At 59.3% G+C, this 11557-nt stretch overlaps 1 protein-coding gene across 6 annotated transcripts in view; it reads left to right on the forward strand.

The window, feature by feature from the left end:
- The window catches only part of ZMIZ1 (zinc finger MIZ-type containing 1), a 202167-nt gene that overhangs the window by 140711 nt on the left and 49899 nt on the right, over nucleotides 1-11557 (forward strand). The gene's annotated exons all lie outside the window — the stretch shown is intronic.

Genomic DNA, 11557 nt, shown 5'->3' on the forward strand with positions numbered 1-11557 from the left:
GAGGCTCCCCGCGGCCGCTCACGGCCGGGCCCCAGCCCCCCGCGGGAGCCAGGGTGGGACCGCGGCCGACGCAACTTCTAGGTGAGTGCGGGGCTGGAGGGGTCGGCGCCGGGGCGCCCGCGGGCCGGGCCGGGCTCCCTCCGGGCGCGGGGGTGAGTGTGCGTGCCTGTGTGTGACAGAGGAGGGCCGGTGCATTGTGGGTAGCGCCGTGTGCTGCATGGTGTCAGCCCGAGGCTTGGCCGCGAGAGTGGCACAGGCGTGCACCGGGCCCGTTTTGTGCGCCCACAGAAGGGGCCCTGCTTTTTCCTCGGGGCCCGGGGCCAGGGCGCTCGCTCCCCCGTACTCTTCCCGAAGGTGAAGCGTTGGCTCTCCAGCAGACATCTTACAAGGCTCCGTCCCCAGTTGGTTCCTATGGCAAAAATAAGGATTGGCCGGGAAGCCTTCCGCGGAGGCAGCGGCCGAGGGTCTTTAACTTCAAGCTGCTCCTTTGTCAGGTTGCAGCCCTAATGTTGAAAGAGCCCAGAGACCCCCACGGGCGCTGGTGATGCCTCCATTGCGGCAGGGCACCCTTCGGGGGGCTGGTGGGTGCGGAACGGACTTCTGACAAGTGTTTGCTGGGAAGGCGGCTGGTGGAGACGGTTTGCGCTAGCCGGCAGGAAGGCGCCTTTCTGGGGCTCTGAGGATCTTGTTTAAGGCCCTGGAGAGAGGGTTTCTCAGACAACTGCTGGGGCTAACTGCTTGTTTCCTGGTCCTGAGCACATGGTTTTGGTGCTGGGGTTTCACTAGCCTTGGAGCCCAAGCCACTAGATGGGTCCCAGTTCCCGGGTCTAACTGGAAGCCAGCTCTGGGGAGACTGGGAGAGTTCAGAGCTGTGACTTTACTTGCCCTAACCCTTTGCACCAGTGAAAGGAGGTGGCACCTCCTCAGATGGGCTTCAGGTAACTGTCATTCTCAGGGGGGGGGGGGGGTCCAGGTACCCTGCCCTTGACCATCAGGCCAGACTGCCAGATGGGCACTGGACATGGCCAGTGGTGCCTTCAGCAGGAAGATTTTGAGAGGCACTGGCAACGAGTTAATGGCCCATCCTCAAGAGTGGGTACAATATGGGCCAGGAATCCTGCTGAGGAGTGAGTTAGAGTGGGCAGGGTGGTGCCCCCCCCCCCTGAATTCTCGGTGGCCCTGATGGTCTATCAGGCCCCAGTTCTGGGACAGGATGCTCCTTTCCCATCCACTACAGAGCAAAAGGCTCTGTCACATGGCAGAGGCTAGGGGGTGGGGCTGCGAGCCTGGGGGTCCACGTGGCTACTCTTAAGCCTGTTCCCCTTTTTTGTGTATTAGCTATGCAGTGACTACCCCCCAACTAGCGGGATTCAAGTCCCCTCCTGAGCTATTTTTACCCTGAACTTCCTTAGTGAGAAACCACCAAACAGCGATGCTTTGGTGAGAATCTGGGTCTGAACCGGAAGCAGCAGCCTGCACTGAGTTTGACTTGCTTCACAACGCTGTCTCCTCTCCGCTGCACAGCCTCCCAACCCCTCCACCTCGCTCTCTTGCCTCTCGGTTTCTCACCACAGCCTGTGCATTCAGGGACTTAGGTGCCCCAGCTTCAGATGGGAGACCATGTGTGAAACCCTGAGACCACCGGGCAGAGGACCGAGGAAGCCAGTCTTAGCTCCCACTGGAAGGAGGCCTTGGCTGTGAGCTCCTTGAAGGCAGGGGTCATAGTGGCCCTCATCCCCATGTAACCCAGTGCCCACCATAGTGCCTGGCAGGTGGCGGACCCTCTGATGGCTGAGTGACTGCATGAGCAGAAAGCGAATCTGGTGCTGCTTTCTCTACTAGGGTGGGGAGGGGACGAAGGGATTAAAGAGCACTTCTGGATTTAAGTTAGTGTTGATTGAATGCTAATCAGAGAGGCCCTGCTCTAGTCCCTGGGAACTCTCAAATGAGTCCCCATTCTGGTGTCGGCCAGTCAGACTGAGAGAGGTGCCCCCGCAGACACTCAGCCAGGGTCCTGCCTGGGAGTTTCCTGGTGGCTCTTTCTGGGTCACATCCCAGAGAGTGAGGATGGCGGAGTGTATCTAGAACTGATAGCCACCAGCCACGGGTGGCTGTTTGTCAATTTCAGTGAATTAAAAGCAAAAGTTCAGTTTTCTCATTTGTAACATCCACATTTCAAATGCTCAACAGCCACACGTGGCGGGTCAGATTGTAGAACATTTCCACGATGGCAGAAAGTTCCATTGGACAGCGCTGGCCTAAAGGGATGGAGAGTTAAAGCCGAAGCGCAGTGAGGACCCTACCCCAGAGTCCACAGGTGCAAGTCTGTTCAATAAAGCAACCGTCTGTTTTCTTAGCGCTTTATTTTCTGACAGCCTCCCTGTGAGGGGAGCATAGATTAGCCAGGAACTCCCATTTCATGCAGGAGAAAGCTGAGGTTCGGTTTGACCCAAGGTCACCCGGCGAGTGGCAGGTGCCCGTCCTCTACGAGTGCTCTGGCGCCCAGCAGAGGTCAGCCAGGGGGCACGGGTGGGCAGCGGTCCCAAGAGCAGCGTTAGACCTCCCTGAGGACCGTCGTGGTGCCTGGTAGGCGTCAGTCTTTGTGAAGTCATCCATCGATCGGGCAGGAGAGCCAGCTCAGCCTCGGGTCCCCAGGAACAGAGAGTTCTGTGCTGGCAGAGCTGGGAGAGGGAGAGAGGCTGTGGGTGAGGGAGGTGTTTACCTTGATCGATGCGGCTTTGGTCCCCAGGGAGAGGCTGGCTCTTCTCCACAGGGAAGGACCCCATCAGTGGGCCTGTGGCCAGGTTCGTTAACACCATCCCAGAGAGAGAGAGGTGTGCAGACCCCAGCCCAAGGGGAAGGATCAGCTGGGGACGTATGGCTGGCCCAGGATACCCTTTGCTCCCACCCTGCCAGGGCCTGCTGCCCCTCATGCCCTCATTCCCCCCCCCCCCCCNCACGGGGGAGCCTGCTCGGGGAAAAACAAGCCCCTGCCCTCCCAGCACACCCGGCTGGCTTCTCAGGGAGCTCCCAGGCCACTAACCACAGGCAGGCAAGGACAGTCAGCCCACTGCCCGGACCGGGGAAGGGACCTCCTGCCCTGAGGTTCCACGGCAGGCGAGCCCGCATGTTAGAGTTGATGCTCCGTCCTCTCACGGTCCACTGCAAATCCCAGTCTGTCATTTTGAACTTGAGGGTTCTACACGATTTAATTGTGCCTTGCTTTGGTTTCCTGTTCCAGCCCTGAGATGAGGTCACTTTGTCCCTGGCTTGGGCCGTACGTCCTGAGATACCCACCTTGGCCCAGTATCAGGCCTTACTGCAGCCTCCAGCTCTTAAATGGCCCTGAGCTGACTGAAGGGAGAGGTTTGAAAAGGGGACGGCTCTCTGCCAGGGACCTCCACACACCCAGAAGGGGGTCCTCAAGGCCCATCCGGGAGGGCTTGAGAGATAAGAGGACCTTTGGCCACACGGCCCAGGTGCCCAGTACCCTTGAGTGAGGCAGGGCGGCGTTCAAGGCCCCTGTGCCTTTCCCTGGGGTCAGGGTGGGCCTCCTGGGAACGCCCACAGCACTCCTGCTCCCCAGAGTCTGACGTGCTATGTGTTCTTCAAAACAGACTGATGGAGCCAGGCCCTCACCCGGCCGCCCAGAGAATTAGGCTGGGCTGCCAGGCAGTGCCCAAGCAGGTAAGAGAGTGGGCCCTCTTCTTCCCTTTCGGTAGCCCAAGCCTTGGCACTGACCTCTGCTTGCAGCCAGCTCTAGGGCCCCCATGACCCCTGCTGGGTCCTCCTACTGGGCCCATCCACCTGTGGGATGTGCGTGCCCCACTCCAGGCAGCAGTGGGTGGTTTGTGCACGTTTGGTGAATGACGAACAGGGGACTTCGCCAGGATGCCCACAGTCCTGGAGGCCACGGCTGCCTCTTGGGGAGATTCAGTAGTTCCGGGACAGGGCCCGGCCTCTGTGCTTTGGCTTTGGTTTTGTGAAGTTCCTCCAGATAATTCTGATACTGTTCATGGAAACGTGGCTTTTCCAAGGCCAAGTCCTCAAATGATAAAATCTGTGACCTGGTGCCAAATTGGTGTGTGACCTCTGGCGAGTCACACCCNGTACCGAGAACAGTGCTCGCTGTCTCATCTCTTAAAGGTAAACTCCACTCTGGGAGTCTGGTGCTAGAAGCGGCTGGTGTGTGTGCTGGGGGTGCTGGTGGGGGGTGGAGACAAAGGCAGAAAGGCTTGGTCCTGCCTTGGGCACTGCCTGCAGCGTCTCATGGTGCAGGGGAAATATTAAGGTGCTTCAAGGCCAGGAGAAGGAGTGAACAGATGCCCGTGCCCCGTACCGTAAGAGCTGTGGAAGGAAGAGCGGGAAATGGTGGCCGTTGGGCTGGAGTAGCCAGAAACTCCTCCCAGACAGGACTTGATTTTGGAGATGGTAGAACTTGGGTCTCAGGCGCGAAGGGCAGTGAATCTCAGGCAGGAGGGTAGGCAGATGCCGAGCTTTGGAGACCGGGAGGGGTGTGGCGCTCTCGGAGAAGGGGGGGTGTCCCTCCGGATGAAGCGCCCAAAGTGAGCGTGGGAAGCAGAGCTGTTGCTGAGACTCCGTGGGGAGCACAGATTTTTATCCTGGGGGAAATGGGGAGCCATTGAAGGTTTGGGATACACAGATGCCGCTGGGACTCCCAGGGCTTCCAGGAGCAGGGCTGCCGCTGAGGTGCAGGCAGGAATCCATGCGGGGAAGTGGGGAGCAGTGCGAGGTCACACTTTGGCTGCAGGAATATCCCTGCCTCTGCTGACGCAATGGAAAGCCTTCTCTTGCTGCAGGGTTCCTGTTTTGTGGTTGCCCACCGTGGGGGGCGAGGGCAGCCCGCTCTTCTTCTGAGGAGCTCCGGGAACTTGGGGGAACTTGTCCAGACCTCCCCTCAGCTCTGCCCTGGAAAAACAAGAGATGTGTTTGTGTCTTCAGTCCCCCGGGGGGTTACAGCCAGGCCCCCAGAGGTTTTAAATCAATGTGGGCAGTTCCCCGGGACTGGAGGAGACAGGTGACAGGGCATAGCCTCTGGGTTTGCCGAGAATTTGATCTCGTATCGTGTCGTGGCCCCCTCGGTTCGGAGCCTGAGGCAACTAGAGATTTATAGGCGCCCTCTCTACCTCCCAAGAGTGTAATCGGGTTGGCAGACCCACAGTGTGCGCGGAAGACGCAGCAGGGTCTGGCTCAGCTCCTACACGAGGGATGATGGACTCTGAAAAATTGGGGTGGGGGGGCAGGGAGCCCATGGAGGTCTTCTTTCTGCCTCCTCTCCAGCCCATGGCTTCTAGGTCCAACTCAAATGTCACCCACCCAGGAGGCCTTCCCTGGGCTCCCACCCCCAGCATGGGACCCTGTCCCCTGGCAGCCCCTTTCACTCCTTTGGATGTCCAGGACCCACAACCTTACGACGCCAGTCTGTTTTATGTGGTCACTTGCTCAGGTGTCCGCCCCACTAGGCTGCGGGTTGTTGGACAGGACATGCATGACTTACATCAGTGCTGGGTGCTTGCTAAACGTCCCTTAAATGAGCAGCCCAGGGCATAAGTGGGTCACAGCAAAGGCAGTCACCCAGCAGGCGACGGTGTGGCCTGAGTTCCTGGCTCAAGTTCTACTTCTTCCCGGGTCGACCGTGTGACGTGCCAGAGCCCTTGTCCTTCTTGGGGACCCCACCCGTGGGAAGAGCACTGGATTTGCTGTGCCGTGCTATATAACGTGCCCAATAGCCGCACGTGGCTGTCTAGATGGATTTTAGCAAAAGCTAAGTGAAAATGCATTTTCAGTTCCTCAGTCATCCTACACACGTTTTGGGTTCCCAGTAGCCCCATGGGGTTGTGGCCACCATGTTGGACAGGGCAGTGGTGGGACTTTCCCATCATCACAGCTCTGTTGGAAAGTGCAGGAGTCTCAGAGGGCTTTGTCACTCTGCCACGGCAGTGCTCCGGGGAGGCGGGCTCCCGCCGAGGCTTTCCTCCCCATGGGCAGCTCCAGCGGCCGCTCCTACCCTACCTCCCCTTGCTCAGGGCCCTGGACTTCCCCACCGCCCCCCTCCCCGTCTCTTCTGTGAAGCACGGGCTCCCCAAGGACCTCCCTTGCCCCATCCCCACCGGGGTTGTTCAGATGAGGCATCCTTCCAAAGACCGCGTCAGGGAGTAATTATGAAACCCACATCTGTCACTTACTGGGTGACTTTGGGCAAGTCACTTAACTTCTCTAAGCCTGTTTCCTGGTCAACAGAATGAAGCTCTGCCCAAACTTGCCTCTGCCCGGCAGGGTTGCCGTGGGGAGTCAGTGAGACAGGGCGGAAGGCATTCAGCTCAACGTCTGGCACATAGTAACTGCTCAGTAAGTGGCAGCATTCATTACTGTTGGGTTGACCTCATTCCCTCACAGCGTACGTTTAGCTCCTAAACCAGCTGGATTTGGGGCTTCTCCTGAGTTCCTGAGCCTGGGAGGCCGAGCGCTTGTCCCAGCCCCTCCTCAGGCCTCAGTGGCCTTTTCTGTGAGGTGCCCCTCCTACTGTGTGTTATGAGCAGAGAGACCTCGCTGTGCTATAGGCTGGTCCCCACCCCCTCCGCATGACCACTGTAACAGGAGATCTTGAGAAGGCCAGGGTGGTGGGGGGCGTGGAGGGTGTGACTGTTCCTGCCACTTTTCTATCCCGATGGGAAGCTGCGGGGCTCTCCGTCTCCTGCTGGCAGCCTTCAGGAGGTCCCCGTGTGTCCCAGCTCTGCAGGAAGTGTGCAAGGGCCAGCACACGCACCCACTTTCATTTCCCTCTTGGGGAAGGAACTGTAGATCCCTGCTTGGGACTCCTAAAGCCCTCTGGATGGCATGCACAAGAGCCTCTCCCTTTTGAGGACCACGGACCGTTTGCTGGGGTCTGTGAGCCCCCAGATGGCGTGGGGTGTATTTTCTGGGCAGAGGGTCCCATGGGCCGTGCCACATTGACGTGGCTTTGGGGGCCACAGCAGCCCTGGAGGAGGTAAGGCTTGTGGGTCCGGGCCTGGCTTCCAGGGGTCCGAAGGGCTGCAGGAAAGACACTCAGTGAAAGGAAGTGCCAGGAGCTGGGAGGATGTCCCAGGAACTTCCATACTTGGTGCGGAGCTCTGGGCAGCAGAGCAGCACTCAGGCCCAGCCTTGGGAAGTGGGGGAGGCGGCAGCAAATTCGGGAACCATATTGCCTGTGGGTGTGGGGGCACCTGGGGTGGAGGCTGGAACCAGGGGCTTCCTGGGGGTTTGTCCCCACGAGGAAAGATGGAGGAGGCGAGGGCTAGGCATTCATAGAGTTCCACAGTATGGGGGCAGCAGCGGTCGGGGGGAGGTCAGGTGCAAGGGGTATGGCCCTCCTATGGCTTTTCCTGTTATGGGCTGGAAGCCCTTGAGCCCTCAGAGGTCACCCCTCCTGAGCCTTGCCTACCAGCATCTCCCCTGCCCCCTCTTCTGTCCCTTCCACACACAGGGCCTGGAAGGGACGTGCTCTGATCCTCTCTGAGCCTCAGTGTTCTCATCTGTAAAATGGGGGAATCGTACCCATCTTACAGGATTGTAGAAAGATTTGAGTGTATTTCAGCTGTAGCTTTAAACACAGTGCGAGGGCCCAGTCAGGCCTGAGTAAACATTAGCTGTCCTTGCCGCTCGGTCATGGGTGTCCTTGTATTTGTGCAAGGCCCGGCTCTCTAGGGACTCATTCTCCTGCTTCGCCTCTTCGTAACCCTCCACCACAGCCCAGGCCTCTCCGAGCACTCCTCCGCCCCACCCCCCTTCCCATGCGCCTGCGCGGGGGCCCCTTTCCTCCAGCACAAGCCCTGAGCTGGTGGCCACGCAGATGCCCACCTCCCGCGTGAGCCCAAGGAATCCTGGGGCCAGCAAGCCCACCACCCTCGTGGGTAGCCCTCTGGTGCGTGTGCTTTTCATTTGGCAACAACAGGCCCCTGAAAGCTCTTAGGCAGCCCTGGAGGCGCCCTGAGGGGGCATGAGCAGGAACCGGGTCGTAGGGGGCTCAGGACAGGGGCCCTCGAAGCAGAGAACACCCTCTCCCCCCGCCGACCTCACCGGACCCTGGGAGGGGGTGCCCAGAGGTCAGCATTGGGCTAGGAGGAGGGGCAAGGGCCAAGCATTTGCTTCTCTCTGTAAGCACAGCTTCCAGCTCCTTCTGTCCAGGCCACTGTGACCCTTGAAACAGGGAGGGAGCCTCCCCCCTCCCCTTGGCCCTACCCGAAGGCATACTGAGTAGCAGGCAGCCCCAGTGGGATGGACCTGACCCTGCTTTGGAGCAGGGAGCATCACTGCCAGGTCAGGTCACCCTCCTCACCCGGCACCGGCCTCACACACCCCCACTTCGAGCTGAGCTCCCACAGCCCATGCCCCCCTGGGAATTAAGCCTCCCCAGCATCAGGCCTGTCAGGGGCTGATAATCCTCTCCCGAGCTTTGCGTGGAGTTGTACCTTCTCCAAGACGTGCGTTTGATGACCTGGATAAGCTCTTTGTCCTCAGGTTACAGTCTCTTCGATGGAGATTTCTTCCCAGGTTGTGGCTTCCTGATTGCTCCCTCCGCTCTCCCAGGAGCCTCGGGTGCCCCCCGCAGTGCCCTTGGGCTCCTGCCCAGACGGAACCCAGCCTCTGGCCAGGCCTGGCCTGGGCTGGCGTCCCTGGACACCTCCCTGGTCTTAGCTACCTGTTACCTGCAGCCTTACTGGCCCCCACCCAGGCGATCTGAGCTGGAGACTTTCTCTCGGCCACTTGAGCTGCCTCTTCCATAAAATGGGGGTACCCCCTCCCCTCACAGGCCTGTTGTAACAGGAGCTATGCAGTGCATTCAGGCTGCCGGGGGCACGGGAGGCACGCCCTCCGTGCTTGTGTGCTTAATAATACGCTCGCCTGTGACCCTCTCCCAGCTCACTGTACGGTAATTACAGCACTCAGCATGGCCCCGCGTGTGTGCAGGAATATTGGATTTCTTCAAGTTCATGGCTGGAGCTCGTTCGAGTATTTATGATCCTCATCCAAATGGGCAAAAAAAGTACACACTAATATGTTTTGAGTGAATGAATAAATAAGTGAGGAGCTGGCTCTGGGTGGGGAATGTAGGGAGGAGACACCCCAGTCCCTGCCCTCTGCGAGCCCGAAGTCCCCACATGAAGACTTCAGAACTGGAAGGCACTGGTGAGCAGGGCCACACGTGTGCCCGGGCATGAGATGAGGGGGAGCCTGGTGCAGGTGGTGCATGTTGGAGAACAGAAGCGGAAGAGATAGAGTATTCGAAAACGTTCTGTGGGCTGTGCACTTGTGTGCACGTACCTCGTACCCATGCACTTGAACATGGGTGTGGACGTGTGGGGAACGTTTACAAGTTGAACGATTGTCGGCTGAGCGTATTCCAGCAGTGGTGTTGTGGGTTTGTATAGATTTGTGAGCACGGGGGTGTTGGGAGTGTTTGCTGCAGGAGTCGGGCAGTGTGTGTGAGTCACCGTGTTCTTGGCCCTGTGGGGGACATCAGCCCTCTCCCCGCGCTGGGTGGTGCAGGGGAGAGGCAGGGCCAGGCCAGCCCCGCGTCTTACCAGTTGTGTGACCTCAGGCAAATACTGAAGTTTTGTGACACCTCAGCCTTCGCATCTCGAAACGGGGATGACAATAGCAGTGATCTTGAGATTGCTGGGAGCACCCACCGAGTCCACGTGCCTGGCCCTGTGCCGCCCCTTCCCCAGGGCACGCATGCCCTTGGCCACTCCAACTGGAAGACAGACTTGGGGCTCCCAGAGAGGGGCTCACGGCGAGGCCTGAGTGTTTCTAGGAGAAGTCTCCCCGCTGAGAGACGGCCAAGGGCATCTAGCGCAGTGGCCCTCTGTGCATCACTCCAGGGACTAGGGGAGGGCCTGGGAAGGCTTGCTGCAGCTGACCCCAGAAGGCCTGTCCCATCCTCAGGAAGAGGACTCTGGACCCTCCCAGCCCTCAGGAAAGGGTGTTCCGTGGCTTCCCGGGGAAATGAACCCTGACTCTCCACAGCTTCCTCTCTGCCTGTCTCGGAGATGGCAGAGGAATTCTGGGAATACCCCTCAGAGCTACTTGCAGAGAGAGACTTCCAGATTGTTGGGATACCAGAGCTCGGCTGCATTCCACCCCTTACGAGAAGTCACTTGCTTCTCAGGGCCCCTACTTGCCCCATCTGAAAAATGGGGCCATTAATTCCTGTCCTCCTTAGCACTAGGGCTGACGGACACAGGGCAGGCTGGGTCTCTGTGACCTCCCAGCCCTGTCCCCTGGCCATGGATGTCTGGGCAGGGAGCAGCTTGCACTCGAACTGGCCCCAGCCTTTTGTGAGCCTCAGCATCCTGTTGTGACCTCCATGAGCTCCCCTTTGAGGGGTTGGTGTGGGGAGAGAACACACCCAGGGACCCAGATTGCTAAGTAGACAGAAGTCAGGGGTCATTGGCTGCCCCCAGACTTAAGGTTCCAAGTTGGAGCAGGGAGTAAAAATATCAGATGTCTCTAGAGCTCGTCAGAGTCTAAAAATGTGCTTCTACCCATGTGGCACCTCCTCTCCCCTGGGAGGGGACTACTGTCATTACCAGCTTGGGACAGGGAGGGAGACTCAGGGCAGGGGTCGGGCAGGGTCAGGCTGGAGTTGAGGCTCTCTGGTCTTTTACCTTCAGAGCACGAGTCCCTCAGTACCCACCAGTGACAGCGCCTAAGGGGGTGTGGGATCCGGACCGTAGGTTACAGGCACCTGAGCAGAGAAAGGATAGGACAGTGACCCCAAAGGATAGCCACCTGCCAGACATGGAGCCTGCCCCGCGTGGGCGCACGGGCCCGCGCACACGAGCGCAAGCGCACGGAACCTCCCCGCCCTTAGGGGATCCGTCTCCCATCTAGACAGCTTGGTTGTAGTTTCAATTCTTGTTTTAGCCAACTTTGTTTTTAATGTTGAACAACCACCCCTTGTTTGTATATACTTCAGCGGCGAAGTCCCTGGGGGAGAGGCAGTCTGTTTTCTGAGGAGGAATCCTGGAGTCCAATTAGGGAGTGATTGTTCTATTTTCTAAGCTTTTCCAGCAGCTGCCCCTCATGCCCTACTGAGCCCCTAATAAGGCAGCCAGGGCGCCCCAGTTCAGGGCCCAGCTGGGGTCGGGGTGGCCTGTGTGAGGGCCAGGCCGGGGCAGGTACAGAGCCCCAAGGCAGGCCGAGGAGGGCCTGCAGGGGGACAGGACCTGGCCCTCTCCTCCATTCAAGGAGGGCTGATCCCACTACTAGCCACCCACAGCCTCGACTGCCTGTAAGGACGACATGCAGGGCGTGACGGCAGAGGCCGCTCCGGGGTTACGGAAAGCCACACGGGTGGGTCAGGTGGCCTTCAAGCCCACGGCGAAGCTGGTTGGAAGGCCGCCGAATGCCATTCTCCCTCCTGCCCCTGAGAGTTCACCCGTGATAGGGCGCCGCCTACAGTCCCCGTCCCCTGAGTGAATTAGAGCCAGGGCTGTGGGGTGCCTGGAGCCCGAGTCCTACTTCGCAGCAGGGCAGGAGGCCCCGCTTGGGG

Source organism: Crocuta crocuta, unplaced genomic scaffold, assembly GCF_008692635.1.
Source record: "Crocuta crocuta isolate KB4526 unplaced genomic scaffold, BGI_CrCroc_1.0 scaffold28, whole genome shotgun sequence".
Lineage (NCBI taxonomy): Eukaryota > Metazoa > Chordata > Mammalia > Carnivora > Hyaenidae > Crocuta > Crocuta crocuta.